Here is an 18578-nt window from a genome sequence, read left to right on the forward strand (position 1 = left end):
TCAAAAGAGTAAGATATGAGGTGATTTACAAATATAGAGTATATATACAGGCTAGATTATAGTAGTCTAGTTACCACCGAGCTACAACTGGTTGGGTAGTGATGCACCTTCAGTTACCACCGGAATAAGCCGGTTGCGCAGACACGCGTTACCACCGGACTATAGTCAGATGGGCAAACATGTATTTACCAACGGGCTGCAGCCGATCGGGCAGTTATGACTTATGCTTTACCATCCAGCGATAACCAGATGGGCAGTTATGTAGTTACCACCGAGTGGGAAGTTACCGCTTATCAGTCGGGCAGTCAGCGTTACTACCATGAAATAGTTTGAATTATAGTATTGTACATATATCAGATTGTAGAGATATACATGTTAGTCTCTCAGCGGTAATGTTGACACCTATTTTTTTACCTCATAATACACGTATTTTAATTTTCAAAATTCCCGAGCCAAGAAGGAATAAGCATACACCTTCAAAATGTTAAAACTTTAAGGTCCCGAGAAAATTTGCAAAAGGTGACGTTTAATTATTTAAGTTATGAAATTGACATTTATGAGAAAGTGACGAGTTATTTACTTTAATTTGAAGATAAGATGTGTATCCCGCTCCATCTAACTCGGGAAAATTATTAATTAAAACAACATACGAATTACAGCTCATTTTGACTGCAATTTTCACATTTTTTAAATATTGCTCGGAACTATGTCAATATTGGGCTCGTTTTAAAGCTCGTATCTTTAAACTGCATATTAAGGATTTTATTTCATACAAATAGCATTTCACGAGGGTGTCTTAAGTTAATACGACGGTTTGAAACTATGAATTATTTTAAAAGGAGTATAATTCATTTTAAGAAGGGGGAGTTTAAGTTTTAATATCTCACTTAAACCCCCCAAACCCTTCTCTTCACAAACAAAAGAATAGCCAAATAGGCCCTTAACACTTACCCCTGTTTGGATGGTGGTTTCCCGTGGTTCATTAATGTATGGTTTTCTATGAAATCATATTTGTTTTCATTGTTCTTAACCACCCACCCCTTCACCACCCCCACCCACTACCTATTTATTTTTTAAAGTTCATATTTTATTCTTTACCTGAGTTTTATTAATATATATAAACTAATTTCTAATTAAGAGTTAATGATATTTTAGTAAACTTACAAGTTATTATACAGTACCATACAGTCAAACCAAACAATAAAAATATTATTAAACCACAACAAACGATACAATCTATCCAAACATGATATTTATTAATACAGTACAATACAATACAACGCCATTATGTCCAAACAGAGGGTTACCCACCAAACAACCTTCATCTTCTACAACAAAAACACCAAACGACCCTTCTGAATTGGAGAAAAAGAGAGTACAACAGCGAACCCAATCGATTTGATTCCAGTTTCAAACGTACGAATTCCCCCAACATATACTCCAGCTGGAAATTTCTTGCTTTCGTTGTGTACTATTTTTGCAGGGAATTATGGTTACAATGGGTACGATTCAGTACGTTTTGTTGGAATCTTTTGTTTTGAATTCAAAATTTTGATAAGGTGGGGAATTTGGGGGGAAAGAATTGAAAAATAGAAAGTCCCACCTCGTTGGGGGAAGATTTTGAGTCATTCTTTTGGTTCTATAAATAGAAACCATATCCCTTCCATTGGGAGGAAAACAAAAATGGATTTGAGACCAGAAAATTGGTTCTTATACCATTAAATGGGTTTTTCATAACCCTAAGAGTAAGAACACTCAAAAATCTGGCGAAACCGAAGAACACTCAGAAATTTGGCGAAGCTGCGAGTTTCGAGGATGTTCTCACTCAAGTATAATTTTTGGAAGTCGTTTCCGTTCGTCGGAAATCGATTCGAGTGAAAGGAAGTTCCTCATCAACCCCCGTCGCTGCTTGACAAAAAGGATAAAAGTACAAGATCTGTTTCGTTTGAATTATTAATGGAAGATGAGTTCATTTGCACTCCTAAAGAGTTGAATTGATATGGCATTAAATCCTGAAGGAGGAAGGTGTGTTTTTTTTTTTTTTTTTTTTTTTTGTTGTTGTTTAAATGGATTCAGGTTTAAAATGAGTGGTTGTAGTATGAACTTTTTTTTTAGAATTCTAACACGACTCAGGCTTGTTAATTCCTATTATATGTTAAGATTGAGTCTTCTGTTTAATCTTAACATTATCTTTCGGTGCTAAGGCATCAGAATATTTTGGAAGATTACCTTCCCTATGTTGAGTTGATTCTCCTAGAATGGTCTTAAGGTTTGGTCATATGAATTTAGTTCAATAGAATGATTTGTAATTTGGGATCACTAACCTCTAAAAATCAGATCTTTTTTCCTATTTATGGATGGTGGTTGTGTAGTCCCTATTTGAATTTCTTGGTCCTGCATATGTGGTCTGGTTAAGAATGACATTACCTCTTAATTTGTTATTCAAATTTAGCTAATTGCAGAGTGTTTAAAAGAATGATATGTCCTCCTAACTAATTGGAAATAGGTTCTTGTGGTAAGCTCTAACATATCCTAGAATAATAAATCACCAAATTTAATCTTATCTTTAAGATTCAGTTGTTTAAGGTCGAGTTTTGACTCTGTTTCAGTTAGTTAGCTACGCTCGAGAAATGTTGTTTGAAGTGTTCGTTTAAAACCAGTTTTATGATCTATGAATAAGATACCTAGAAGTAATTAAAATAGGGACATTTAGTTTAAGAACTGATGTTGCCCCTTTTAAGAAAAAATGCGATTGAGCATGTTAATGCCCTTGGATGCTGGATAGTTATTTTTACAAGAGGTACCTACTTCTAGAAAGCTAGTTCTGTTTTCATGTTCATCATCATCAGTTATGACTTTGCTACGCTATGTCCTGAATCTATTAAAAAATGCAATGATGTGTTATAGCTTCCTTGTATTTCTAATGCGAAAAGCAAGTTGTAGTGGATTACTTGGGGTCTTTGTACTCTTTGATTCTTATCCTCTGATTGTAGTAAGATTTCTTCCCCTTCTCTTTATCTTCTTACATGAATAATGAAAATGCCCCTGTCTTATAGCGATGCCTTTTTCTATCTGTTTATGGCTAGTCCTTGCAATATAGTCACATTAGTCATCTTTGGGGTTCGCTTTAAGTCACGTGTGGTACTTGAGTAGCGAGTTTGGATGAACAAGTGCTGAATCTTCCTTTACATTAGTGTCAAAGTTTGTTCTTGAGTGCTAGTTGTCCATGCTACTTGCGAAGATTGTGCTTTTCTTTTACATTTTTCTTTAACAGAAAACAGATTTTCAGGTTTTTACTTTAAGAGTTAACACCTATCTCCCCTTTTCTATGATTTCTGGAAACTTGTTCATATTATGAATTGTTAATTGATTTTTGGAAAGACTCTTTGTCATCTTAACATGTTTGTAAAATTTAAACTGATTTATGATATTCTTCAAAAGTAATAGAGCATCTTGTTTGATGTTATCTTGTTAGAATTCCTTGTGTTTACGAACACTCATTTTTTACCCCTCTTCTTATTTGCATAACTCAGGGATTTTAAAATCTAAAATGCCAACGAGATGCTGCTGAACTCGAGATGAATTACTGTTGTTCTTGGATGGGCTGACTGCTGCAGTCCTTTAAGCCAAACGCCGTACTTAATTTCAGCACTCTGCTGAGTTTGCTATTTTGTTTTTTAATAGAAAAACAATTGCTGAACTTCGAAACTCATTTTGTTGTTGATGCCTTGCTGAAATTACTTTTATTTCGTTGATATTTGCTGCAATTTGAGGTAAAGGAAATGGCTGCTGTGCTTAATTGATTGAGCCCCTGTTATGCTCAAAATACCCTCCTATAATATACTGCTTTGTTGTTTTTTGTTGTGTCTATCTTTAGATGTGTAGTTGAAATTTGAGAACCATTCTTGGGTTGTAGAAACAAAATTCTTTTACATAATTAAGCATCTGCTTTAATACTAGGATGGAATAGTGTTGGTGCATTCGGTTTGGGAACTTCTTGCGTGTTGTGTTCCAAAACTTTTCAGGACTATTTCCTTTAGTAGTCCCTTGTTTTCTTGTATTGTATCTGTTGGCTGAAAGCCAAAACAAACTTAGGGAACGGTTTAGCCTCCTCCAATAGTCCGCCATGCCTAGGGTTCCATAGGCCCTTTTGATCATGTGCGACATTGGAATAGGAGTGGTGGTAGCCCCCTTTTGTTATCTGAACCTTTTTGCAACTTGACGTTTAGCCTGATGATTCTGATCAGTCTTTAAATTTCTTTTTTTGAGTGCTGCTGCTGAATTAGGAGTAACATTGGCATACTTGAGAGCATCCTTCACTACTAGTTGTTACATTCTGAATTGTTGTTGTATCTTGGGGCTAAAAATGTCATCTTTGAGTCAATTTGCTACTGCTTTTGGATTGCAGTTGCTGCATATGTAGCAGAGTTTCTACTGCATTTAGAGTCTAATCTCTGTTGCACTTCTAAAATTGAGAAGTGATGCCTTTGCTATTTGTTGCCTCCAAAATTGCTCAATTTGGCAAGTTTGTCATAAATGGTTGATGTTATATGTTGTCATTTAGGCTGGAAAGATCTGGTGTTTCCCTTGAGCTTTTGGGGTTTACTCTTACAATGTTGAGTTTTTATTCCCAAAGAGCAAATGCTACATTTCTAAGGGAGTTGTTGCCTTTTAAGGACAATTGCCTGTTGTTTGGTGCTGCAATTTGGGGTGAACTGATGCTGAATTGTTACAGCTCTTTTAAGCTAATTGTTGTTGTGTCCTTGAGCCAAATAACTGCTGCATCTTTACCCATGTTGCTGCATCCACCGAGCAGAAAATGTTGTAATATTCTACCACATAATAGCTTATGAGAATATTTCGAGCCCTCTATGATTCTGCTATCTGTTTGGTATGTTGCTGGGCATGGACAAATACTACACTTGGTAAGATCTAACTGATGTGAATATGGTACTACACTGGGCCGATGAAAAAGTATTTAACTTGAGGCCATATTTTTAAAAGAACAGATTTCTATACTTGATGAAAATTTACTGATTTGAATAGATACTTAACTTGAGAATGCCTAGTCCGGAAAGGTTCTATCCCTCGGTGGGCAATGATGATCATAGTCTAGTTATAAAATAGGAACCAACATGCACTTGTCAAGGTAATAGAATGACTGACAGGTCGCGTAGCCATGACATGTTCAGGGGTCCTTTTTCCCATATTTGAAAGAATCATGATTCTGAACCTTTAGTAATCAAAGCTCCTACAGTTTGATGCAAAACTGAGGGGTATTATATTTATATTCATAAACGTCACCCCGTGGGGTGGCGTATCCCTTTGACTAATCATTCTCGTTTCTATCCCTGCGAGGTACATTCAATCGATATAGGATGGCAAAAGAGAAGTACTAAAAAGACGAGGCAAGGATTTGACATTTGGAGCTTTCAGATGCAGAATAAAGGAAGAACGGAATTGCAACTAAAGGTCCAAGAAGGTGAGGAGATAGGCTTATCCGATTAACCTTTCTCCACCTTCATTCTCTCCCTCCCTTTAGTTATTTTGAAAATATTTTGTTTACTTGTTTTATTTATGTATTGTTGGAACCTTTATGGATTAGAACTTAAGATTTAGACTTGCTAAAACTGATTTTTTAAGCCATGTATAAAACAAATGTGAAATACGGATTACTCTTAATGAAAAAACTTATTTTCATAATTTGACTTTGAAATGGTATCGATATATTAACTTTAAGAGTTGAATTTATGAAAGGATGAGGGACTAAGAATGGAATAAGGTAAATTTACGAGGACTATAATGGTATGCCTTAATAAAAAGGACTTTACTTTAAAAAATAATAAAAGTTTTTTAAAAGACTCTTTAAAAGGTTGGACTAATGTAGTGTTCTACCCGAATTCGCGCTTTCGAGTTCGTATCCGGGTGTTCTAGTGCGAAAACCACAAAAATGCCTTTTTAGGTAGGATTTTACTTAGCAATTTCCCAGGAGTGATTCTACATGAATGACGACCCTATATTGCGGAAATCTAAAACAAAAGCAGTTTTTATCACAAAACAATTTATATCTGCAAAGGCATACTGTTAGAACCCGTAGGTAAACCGCAATTTAGCGGATCCATAATACCGGGGTGCCTACCACCTTCTCGAGGGGATCACCAGAACCTTTGCCCATATTTTGGTTAGATTAGGATTCTTTTAAAACTTAACGGCTTTAAATGAACCCTTTTCGAACGGGTTTTCCTAATTTCCTAAAACTTAGGTGGCGATTCTAAAAAATAAAGTCCATTTAGATTACCATTACGTAGAAGTATATTTTTTCCTTTCTCCCGGTACGATTGCAAGCGTACATTCCCGAGACACTTTCCTTTTTAAATGAGGCAAGTGCAAATGTGAATCAGAAAAAATACGACACGCTACAGGTAAGTCAGACGTTACAGGTTGATTCTTATCCTTTTATTTACATTATGTTATCATTATGTTTCATTTCCGCCTTACATACTCGGTACATTATTTCGTACTGATGTTTCTTTACCTGAGGATGATGCCTTCATGCCCGCAGGCTCAGATAGGTTGCCAAGAGGATTGCACCGATAGGATTTGCCGAATACTAGCTAGTGTGGTGAGCTCCATGTCAGTCGACGTTACCAGGTCCAGATTTTTGTCTATATATAGTATGGGTAAGCCGGGGCCCTATCCCAACCATGTTACAATTAGACTCCTGTAGAGGCTTATGAACTTGTATTGTCAATTCACTATGTCATAGAGGCCTTGTCGACCCTTGCATATGTCTGTTATGGGTTATTACTGCTTACAGACACGTATATTGGCCGAGTCGGCCAGATAACTATTCACGTATGCGTTGGGATGGTCTCCTCTTGTTGAGTTAGTCTAAAGGATAGATGTTACAGCATGAGGCCTCGTCGGCCCAAATACGATATTGTGTTTACAGATTGGCCTCCTTGGCCTATTGTCCTCTGAGACACAGAGGGTACGAGGTACAGTTTGGTTTGCTCGGTCCTAGTAGGGTATCGGGTGCTAATCACGCCTCACCTAGGTTGGGGTGTGACAAAGTGGTATCAGAGCAGGTTGGTCCAAGGGAGTCTACAAGCCGTGTCTAGTAGAGTCTCATTTATAAGTGTGTTGTGCACCACATTATATAAACAGGGAGCCACATGGCATTTAGGAATCTGTTACACTTCTTTCAAATCTAAATTGTGCGCTAGAGCTAAGTTATAAGAGAATTCGGTCAGGTATACGAGGTAAGGTAATGGGCTTGCAACTTTATGAGAAGCGGAGGTGTCACGACCCAACCGGAGGGCCATGACGGGCACCCGGTGCTAACCCACCCGGAAACCTCTTATCGTACTCTCATATTCACATCTGGGTGAGCCACATGGCTTACTCATAATTTACATACATCAATAGTGCTAATCTCATTGGGCAACAATGCATTTATACCATCATCAACAACAATGCCCATATGCATATGCACAAGCCGACGGGGCTATCAAAATGATATACAAAATATGAGCCGACAAGGCTACAGGACATTTAACCATACACAATTGTCTACGAGTCTCTAAGAAGAGTATGTCATATCATATAGGCGGGACAGGGCCCCGCCATGCCTATATGTATGTACAAAAAAGAATAATACCCAAAAGTTGTAGCTTTGAATGAAATGGAGCTCCTCTATGTAGTCCCTGAAAAGAAATCTATGGATCGAGCCTGTCTTCTTGTCTACCTGCGGGCATGACACAACGTCCATAAACAAAAGGACGTCATTACGAATAATGTACTGAGTATATAAAACATAATAAACATCATAGCAGAAGCATAAGAGACAACATAAGAAATAGCATAAGATGTAGCATAAGATGGGAGAATCAGGAGGTGATAGAATCATGTGTACATCTAGTGGCCTTCATCATATCTACTTGTCTTTCATAGGGACCTTCCATTTCTAATGCTTGCTCATGTATATATACATACATATACATATTCATATTCATTTTAATACCCATTTTCGTATATATATCATACCCGACAATGAAGGTTCGGTGGTTCACATACCCGACCATGACAAGGCTCGGTGATTATACATACCTGGCCCTACCAAGGCTCAGTGTTATTCGTACCCAACTCCAGTGCTGTGCACGCGATAGATATCATACCCGGCCATATAAGCTCGGTGCCACATAATAGTCATGCATACTTAGACACGTATACATCAAAGTCCATAAGTATCATCAACATCGTTGCTATCATCGTTTTCGTTACATCTATCCGTAGAGGATCAACTATCATATAAAGGAGGTTCTAGTATCGTGAAAGTATCGAGAAATCACGAGCTTTGGTAATCTTAGAGATGGAGTCATTTGGAAGACATTATAGAACTCATGAAAGGATATATAGCAAAAGAACCATGCCTTAATGAAAGAAGGGTTAGCCTTACATACCTCTTTGTCTTTTTAACTAAATAATGTTCACTATCGAAGCTTGAGCAATCTACATTTAGAAGAATTCATACCATGGTTAAGGTTTAATGACACTCTTAAATTCAAACTAGAATAATTCATGATCTAATGGAAATTGGGAAGCATTTCCCCTATTTCTTCAACTTCCACCATATTACAAAACAACTCCCAAATATCCACAATAACGTCCACAATATCATCATCAAGTAATCACATTCCATTAAGTCTTCACAATTCATCTTTATGTTCAACTTATACCAACAACCTCACACCCATTTTAGCACATTTTCATACAATACTTCCTTATCACTATTATTGCCTTCCATAACAATATTATACCCATATCATACTAAGAATCATGACTAAAGTTAGCTTACTACTCAAAAACCTTATAAAAGTTACAATGAGCCTTCATTTTCCACTTTCTTCTTCTACCTAAGTTCTTCAACAACCAAGAATCCATGATAACATGAAATAAGCATGAAACCTAACCTTTTATCTCATGGGAATGAGCTTTGGAGCAGCTATCAACTTAGGTGAAAACCCTAGCTTCAGTACCCAAGAATCTCTTGTAGTCTACTAACCTTAGGAAGTCTTCTAACACATGAACACTTTAATTCTTGCCTCTTGATCTTTGTTTTCTCTAGGATTGGGGTGGAATATGATTGGAGAAGGCTTTTGAGCTCTCAAGACTTGTTGAAGATGAAAAATGAAATAAATGAACAAAGGTCTTCTATTTATACAAAAAGTAAAAATTCAGCCCGATGGACTTATACGGATCACTTATACAATCCGTATAATATTATACGGTCCGTATAAGTGGGCCGTATAACACCACCATGGAAAAGTCCCTTTCTGTAAAGGTCGAGTTGTACGGACCCCCCTTATACAGACCGTATAAAGTTATACAGACCGTATAAGTGGTCGTATAACTCCCAGTTGTACGAAACTTTCTCTCGTTGATTCGTTCGACTTCCAATCCTCGTGGAACCTTCTTGGCACTTACATAATACTTCATTAACCATACAATAGGCCCTATAGCAGCTCCTCAAGATATTCTAAATAAACATTAGCTCAATTATAGCGAAAACCTTTCCGAACACGACTTATATTTCACTTCCTTCAACAAACTAAATTTCACATACTCGTATGACTTCAAAATCTTATGGTATGCACCTTAAGTTATCTAATACTTCCCTTAATCTCGTAAGAACTTCATGTTCATCTTAAACTTGCATTGGTCTATTTCCAAGGAAACAAACCCAGAATTTCCGAGGTGTAACATTCTTCCCCCTTTAGGAACATTCGTCTTCGAATGTAGGTTCTTGGGGTTTTTATAAAAATTTCGCCAGAGTTTCCCTATAATATGGCACTACCATCCTGCACAGCAACCCAAAATACATCGTCTCACAGGGCTACAACAACAACATCAATAATCGTGGCCACACACGATCAGGAAAACATCAAGGAAAACACTACATACCTGAGGATAATGGCGTCTCTGCCTGGGTCTCCTCTGGGGGTGAAAATAATTGCGGGTACCTGAGCTTCATGTCCTCTTCGGCTTCCCAATTCATTTCCTCTCTATTATTATTTCTCCATAAAACTTTTCTTGAAGCTACTTCTTTGGTTCTGAGCTTCCGTACTTGCCTATCTAAAATGGCAATGGGGACTTTTTCATAAGACAATTGTTTGGTAACTTGGACATCATCTATTGATACAATTCTAGAAGGATCTCCAATGCACCTACGAAGCATCGATACATGGAAAACTGGGTGAACCGACTCCAAATCAGGAGGTAGATCTAATTCGTAAGCCACCTAGCCTCCCTTGCATATCATCTCATAAGGTCCAATTTACCGGGGTCTAAGCTTTCCCTTCTTGCCAAATCTCATGACGCCTTTCATTGGCGACACTTTCAAAAATACCCAATTTTTCATTTGGAACTCTAAGTCCCTTTGACGATTATCTGCATAGGACTTTTGACAACTCTAAGTTGTTAAGAATCGTCCTGTATGAGCTTGACTTTCTCTATAGATTGCTGGACCAAGTCTGGCCCTATCAATTTGGTCTCTCCTACTTCGAACCACCCAATTGGGGATCTACACTTTCGCCCATATAAAGCCTCATACGGGGCCATCTGGATGCTATAATGATAACTATTGTTAAAATCAAATTCAATAAGTGGTAAGTAATCATCCCAATTACCTTCAAAGTCCAGTATACATGCCCGTAGCATATCCTCAAGAGTCTGAATGATACGTTCAACTTACCCATCTGTCTGTGGGTGAAATGTCGTGCTAAGACTCACCTGAGTCCCCAAACCTTCTTGGAAAGATTTTCAAAATTTAGCTGTAAACTGAGTCCCTCTATCGGATATAATAGATACTGGAACACCGTGAAGCCCCACTATCTCTTTAACATAAAGCTTTGCATAATCTTCGGCTACATATATAGTTCTGACCGGTAAGAAATGATCTGACTTCGTGAGTCTATCAACAATCACCCATATAGAATCATACTTACGTCGAGAATGGGGTAAGCCTGTAATGAAGTCCATGTTAATTACTTCCCATTTCAAAGTTGGAATTACTATAGCTTGCAACAATCCGCCCGACTTTTGGTGCTCAATTTTCACTTGCTGACAGTTAGAACATTGAGCTATAAATCCCGCTATATCTTTCTTCATCCCATTCCATCAATATTGTCACACCCCACCCTTGGCAAGGCGTGATTGGCACCCGGCACCTTGCGAAAACCGAGCGAACCATTTTACAACTCATATCCTTTGTCTCGAATGGAAACAATAAGATCAATAGGCTAAATATGAAAATAATATCATGCATAAGTATATGTACAATAGACCCATGATGCCGACATTACTACTGTCACACTATGACTAAGCTGTACACATGAACTGTCTGCAAAGCCTCTATGAATATGACTGAAGTATACAAGTCGGGACAGGGCCCCCGACATACCCTTAAGACAATTCATATATATATATATATATAGACTCAGACTCGGCAATGCTCCAGGAAGAAATTGTCACGACCCAGCTAGGGCCACGACGGGTACCCGGGGCTAACCACCGAACACCGCTCGTTCTATTACTCGTCTTACTCATTTAATGCTCTTCTATCAATTTCATATTTAAATCATAAGAAAATCATCTTCCATTTGAAAACGTAAATAATTTCATATACATATGCCTCTCGGCCATAAAAATAATATATATACATAATAGCATCTCGTGAGACCATCTAACCCACACTGCGTATCTACGAGCCTCTACTAGAGTACTAGACATAAGGACGGGACAAGACCCCGTCATGCCCAAAATATATATGAATGTACACAAAAGAATAATCATAAGCACCTCCGGAACAAAAGAGTGCTCTCTAATCAGCTACTGGCTCCTATGAGTCTGGAGCAAAATCTCATCCCTGTCTACTTGTGGGCATGAACACAGCGTCCAAAGAAAACGGACGTTAGTATGAATATTGTACTAGGTATGAGAGGCATAAACAATAATGAACATCAATAAAATAGAGAGGCATCAATTGAGGAGCAATCTGTAACTGACTGTGAATCATACAAGAAATAAATCATGCTGTCTTACTCATACTCATCCTCATATCATGTATGCATAACTGTGTAAGTATAAGCATAAGCTGCCCGTCCATATAGGTACGGTGTGATAACAATTAACCTGCGTCTAAGCCTCCCGTGTCCGGGTATAAGCTGCCCACTATAGTGGTATGTATATCTGCCCGACCATATAGGTACGGTGTAATATCATCATCATAATATGCTCATCATCATGTACCCCTCATCATATGCTCATCACAGTATTGCTTATCATAGTACATGCATAAAGACTCATGAACAATTATACTTGGGCGGGGTGTCGTAAGGTCGTGATTCTATGCCACAATCGACGCTTTTCTGCTACCAGTTTTACTTGTTTTTAAGCAAGTCTATGTGATTTTACGCGGCTTTATGTGTTTTTCAGTAAACGGAACAGATTTGGAATTTGAAATATGACATGGCAGTTTACGGCCCGTAAACCACTTTACGGTCCGTATTTCATTTTACGATCGACTGGGCCAAAGTGCAAATCTGCAAATTTCACGTTTTCAGAACCTATAATTAGTCATTGTGGAGCATTCACGAGTATTCTGCCTCACCTTGAAGGAAGTAATATATAAGGTGAGTATGTACAATACATAATATCATCGATATTTATAGGAACATCATATCATAGACTCTTGGCTTTACGGGATATAGGGAATTCATGAAGAGGAAAGAAGGATCATACCATCAGATTCATGCCATAGAAAGAAAGGACTGGCCTCACATACCTTTTACGTTTAACTAATCTATCGTTTGCTTGTTCTCCTTCAATGCCACGTTCTACCTTCAAGAGAATTTTCATTGACATTAGCTAAACAATTACAAGAACGTGCTTACTATTTCTAGGAGAAAATTGGGCAGCATTTCCTTTGTTTATACTACTTTTCCCACATCATATATCAACTCCCAAACAACCACAACAACATTCACAATATAGCACAACAATCATCATTTATCTACATTTACCACAATTCACCATTTCCTTCCAATTTCTCCACAATTATGGTCATAGCTCATTATAGCGTTTTCTCATATATAATACTTATTCCATGTTCTAAATGTCATTTATAACATATTTACAATCTCCACATATCCATTTTCATGATTCCTTCCAACTGTACGTTCACGGGGAAATTTTTCCCGAGGTGTAACAGAAATGGAGCTCACCAATCAAAACTGGTACCTGAAGGCAGCCTACGATGAAAGATCCTCGTCTCGTCTATGTACACCTGCGGGCATGAACGTAGCGTCCACAAGAAAGGACGTCAGTACGAACAATGTACTGAGTATGTAAAGCATGAATAGTAATATGATATCAGAATGAAGATGACATAAGATAAAGTAAGTAATTATACCTCGTACTCTTCTTAAGGTCTCTATCATGTCAACTACTCGTCTATAGGAAAAACATTTCATACACATCCATACATAATATACACAAACTTGCATTCACATACATTTACTATACATACTTCTGTCATATCCGTACACGGCCCTTTCGGGACTCGGTGTTATCTTGCCCGGCCATTAAGGCGCAGTAATATATATGGCATCTTGCCCGGCCATTGAGGCACGGTGTTATCTTGCCCGGCCATATAGGCGCGGTGTTATCTTACCCGGCCATATAGGCGCGGTGTTATCTTGCCCGGCCATATAGGCGCGGTGTTATCTTGCCCGGCCATGTAGGCACGGTATTGTCTTGCCCGACCATGTAAGCACGGTACCATCTTGCTCGGCTATGTTGGCGCGGTGTTATCCCCAACTGATCAGTGGGATGCAATGCATACATACATACATACACATAAAAATACATAAATGAAATCAACATCATCATTAGCATTGCCATTGTAACTATATCATTCCTTGAAGAATTAACCATCGTATGATGAAATCGATAATGTCACGGGAGTCTCGAGAATCATGAACTTAGGTAGCACTGAAAATAGAATCGTTATCTTCGCTATATCTCACCTCGAAGGAACGAATGACATGAGGTGAGACCATCAACAATAAGTAATATCAAGAGATACATGGAATGACTCAATAATCTCATAATGCTCTCAAATCATAGCTTCATAGAAGAGAATCATCATCGTAACAATCATCATAGAAAATTTTTCATTTAACGTCATAAGAAGGTTTAAGAGTCACGAACTTCTATCTTTAGAAAACAAGGAGGTTGTAGAAACATTTATGGAATCATAACATGGGAATCATGCCTTTGAAAGAGAGGGACGAGCCTTAACATACCTTTTTGGTCGCCTTAACTTTAACTACTCAACGCTTGTCCTCCTAGGCTCGTAAATCTATATTCAAGAAAATTTATACTATTGTTAGACTCACTTTTATACGCTTGTCTTAGTCCTTCAAATAAGTCCATTTAGAATCTGCCGAAATTTGGGCAGCACCTCCCCTGTTTATATGCCTAGCCCGAAATCACAATATCAACAAAACAACAACTACAACAGCACCAACATCAACAACACCATCATCAATACCAAAATATTCCATAAAACATCCCATGCGATGTTTGTCCAATTTCTCAACCAACAACTTTATTATACAACCATTTCATCGCTCTATCTTCGTAAATAAACCAAATGTAATATTAATAAGGAGAGATTCATACCTTATTTTTGTTAAAACAGTGATATCTTCAATATCCACCTTGAATCCATCGCAAAACCGTACTAGAATCACATCTATGCGTTTATCCGAGCTTCGATTAATATTCCGCCACATGAAAATTGCTTACTTTTTGATTGCCTCACTCCCTCTTCAAATTTTTTAGAATTTTCTGGGCAAATCTGGTGAAAAAAAGGGGTTTTTACCCTTTATATAGGGGTCAAATTCGGGGGGGGGGGGGGGGGGGAGGGGTCACTGTAGCAGTACTGCACAATATCAACAAAACAACAACTACAACAGCACCAACATCAACAACACCATCATCAATACCAAAATATTCCATAAAACATCCTATGCGATGTTTGTCCAATTTCTCAACCAACAACTTTATTATACAACCATTTCATCGCTCTATCTTCGTAAATAAACCAAATGTAATATTAATAAGGAGAGATTCATACCTTATTTTTGTTAAAACAGTGATATCTTCAATATCCACCTTGAATCCATCGCAAAATCATACTAGAATCACATCTATGCGTTTATCCGAGCTTCGATTAATATTCCGCCACATGAAAATTGCTTACTTTTTGATTGCCTCACTCCCTCTTCAAATTTTTTAGATTTTTTTGGGCAAATCTGGTGAAAAAAAAGGGGTTTTTACCCTTTATATAGGGGTCAAATTCGGGGGGGGGGGGGGGGGGGTTCACTGTAGCAGTACTGTAGCAGGTCGGTTACTGTAGCAGTAACTGTAGCATGCGTTTCTGTTCTGTCAGCTGAACTTGTAACGTCTATAATTCTCTGCTCCGATATCGTATCGATGAACGGTTTGTTACGTTGGAATCTAGACTTGACGAACTTCATTTTAGGCTTTTGAAATACCTTAAAACTCTTAATATACTAGGAGATATAACCCTACAAAGTTGACCTAAAATTCTGTCCAAAATTCTATCAACTTTTTCTAAATTTTCGACAAATTTATTTTCTTCGATTTGCTTGGTCCCGGAGTTTCCCATAGCTTATTATATGAACGTAAACCGTCATGACCATAGGATTAGTTCGCATAATATTATATATCCTTGAAGGGAACTCCAGTATCCATACTTAGAATGTCCAACACTTATAAATTTTCATGTACGAAACTACGGGGTGTAACATTCTCCCCCCCCTTCAAAAACATTCGTCCTCGAATGTTAAGGTAGAGTTCTCTCTGAGGTAAATGTTCATGTTATTACCTGCATTCACTGGTAATTACTTTGCTCACTTGCTCAATTAAAACTTATTCGAATTACATAGGTTATCTTTCTTCCTTTGCTGTTTGCACTTTTATGTGATACATACTTTCAATTACAATTTCTTGTTCTCACTGATATCCCCTAACTTCATCTTCTTAGAGTTTAATTCATTCTCATTCCTTCTTTTTTGATATCCTCAAAGTAGTCATATCACAACATCCTTTGCTTTCCATAGTAGTCAAGTCAATCCTTGCGATACCTTATTTATCAATCAGTTTAACACCGGAATTTTGGCTTAACTCCTCTTGCTCTTAATTGGATATCTTGCACTTGCGCTCGCTGACGGTAGCTCTTGTACTTATATCAAACATCACAAATATCTCCTTAATGATTCCTTTCTTTCAACTTACCCTTAAAGTTTCTGATTCCTTAGTTTGGCTAATAAATTAGGAGTGAACTCTTAACTAAGGGTCTTTGTCCTGCAGCGAATTCAAATTGCTTTGTTCTTTCCTTATCTGTAACCTCCTTTCCTCCCCCCCATTATTTTACTCGTTCCACGAGGGTTCATTGTCACCAACTTGTTTCGACTAAACGCAATATCCTTTGATCATTTTCTTTGGGGTTCTCCCTTTATTTTTATTTTTTTTACCTTTGCCCGACTCTCACTTAATAAGTCTAATGCACTTATTTGTTGTTTCGGTTTATCAGTCAAACGGATCTCTTAATTCCTTAAATGCTCATCTCCTCTATTTATATCCTTGAATCCTTTTCTTGCGATCTTATCTCCGTCTACTTTCATGACTTCTCCTTGCATTTCCTTAGCTCATCTTGCTTCATAGCTCCATATTACTTTTCAATTGCCCCATTGTCGGGTGTCATAATTCCTCCAATACCTTAGTCAGTCCTTGTGCTCGTACTCAAGCTTACTTACTTCCCCTCTTAAAGGTTTTACCTTATGGTGTTGTATTTCATTGCCATTCTCGATCGATATTTATGAGGACACTTGAAATAATGATATGCCCAACTACCTGTCCAGCCGGAATAGTACTTTAGATTCTAATAACTAATGCCCGATGTGCACTTGTAGCGTCATCTTTATTTTATCATCCCATATAAACTTGTCCTATACTCTCCCTTTAATCAATCTGTAGTAATCATAGACGTATAACCATTGTTATCTCTTAAATCTTTGGTCCTCGTCCTTAGATTTTAGGAAAATTTTGACAGAGTTTCCCCTACATTTCTTACTATCCAAACCTGCACGCAGCCTAGAAAATACATGTAATGTCTCACAGGGCCAAATATATACATGGGTAACACACTTTAGCCTCACAGGGCTCCCAATATCGAACAGAAATGCAAAGATGACGAAACTTACCTTATGCGTCACAACTCGGAATAAACTTGAACTTTTATCAATCGTCCTTGTATATTTCCCTGATCACTTTCCCTTCCATTCATTGGCTATACATTTCAATAGTACTTGCAACATTCTTATCATATCTGACTTATAATCCTTTTTTCCATTACTTACCTCAGTACTGATTCCTTCAACTTCTGTCGTCTGCAATCTTACAGCTGAACTTATCATTAAATTATACATGGGTCTATTGTACATATACTTATGCATGATATTATGTTCATATTTAGCCTCTTGATCTTATTGTTGCCATTCGAGACTTAGAGGATATGAGTTGTAAGATGGTTCGCTCGGTTTCCGCAAGGTACAGGGTGCCAATCACACCTTACCTAGGGTGGGGTGTGACAAATATATAGATTTAAGATCATGATACATCTTCGTCGTTCCGGGGTGAACGGAATAACGGGAACAATGGGCTTCTCTCAATATTTGGTGGCGTAGTCCCGCAACATCAGGAACACATAACCTGCCTTGGCATTGGAGGACTCCATCTCCAGAGATCTCAAATGAGGACTTCTCCTTCTGAGGAAGTGTATTTCTGTAATGAATTAACATGGAATCTTTGTATTGACACTCTTTTACTTCAACTACTAGCGACGAGACCGCTGCATTTTGAATGATAGCTCCCATACTGCCTGAGTCCATTACTCAAACTCCTAGGCTAGCTAACTGCTGGAGCTCACGAGCTATATATCTTTTCTCTGGCTGAACATTGCATAAACTTCCCATGGATCTTCGGCTAAGAGCATTAGCCACCACATTTGCTTTCCCGGGATGATACTAGATGTCAACATCATAGTCTTTCAACAATTCCAACCATCGCCGTTGCCGTAACTTCAATTCTCATTGCTTGAAGATATACTGAAGGCTCTTATGATCTGTATAAATATCAACGTGGACGCCATACAAATAATGTCTCCACATCTTCAATGCATGAATTACTGCAGCCAATTCAAGATCATGGGTTGGATAATTTTTCTCATGTTTCCGTAACTGCCTTGAAGCATACGCAATCACCTTTCCCTGTTGCATTAACACACAGCCTAGCCCAACACCTGAAGCATCACAATAGACAACATAACCTTCCGATCCCTCTGGAAGTGTCAGGACTGGGCAGAAGTTAATCTATCCTTTAGCTCTTGGAAACTACGTTCACAGGCATCTGTCCATTGAAACTTAGCT

At 37.9% G+C, this 18578-nt stretch overlaps 1 long non-coding RNA gene across 2 annotated transcripts; it reads left to right on the forward strand.

Annotated features, from left to right (window-relative positions):
• The first annotated feature begins 1226 nt into the window (after positions 1-1226).
• Positions 1227-6996, forward strand: LOC132640820 (uncharacterized). Of its 2 annotated transcripts, XR_009582402.1 has the most exons (3): positions 1270-2025; positions 3534-5482; positions 6563-6996. It is a non-coding gene; the product is annotated as an uncharacterized LOC132640820 (long non-coding RNA). The 2 variants fall into 2 exon arrangements; XR_009582401.1 differs by lacking the exon at positions 6563-6996 and having other exon boundaries at positions 1227-2025; positions 3534-5703.
• The last annotated feature ends 11582 nt before the right edge of the window (positions 6997-18578 follow it).

Source organism: Lycium barbarum, chromosome 5 (genome assembly GCF_019175385.1).
Source record: "Lycium barbarum isolate Lr01 chromosome 5, ASM1917538v2, whole genome shotgun sequence".
In the NCBI taxonomy this organism is placed as follows: Eukaryota; Viridiplantae; Streptophyta; class Magnoliopsida; order Solanales; family Solanaceae; genus Lycium; species Lycium barbarum.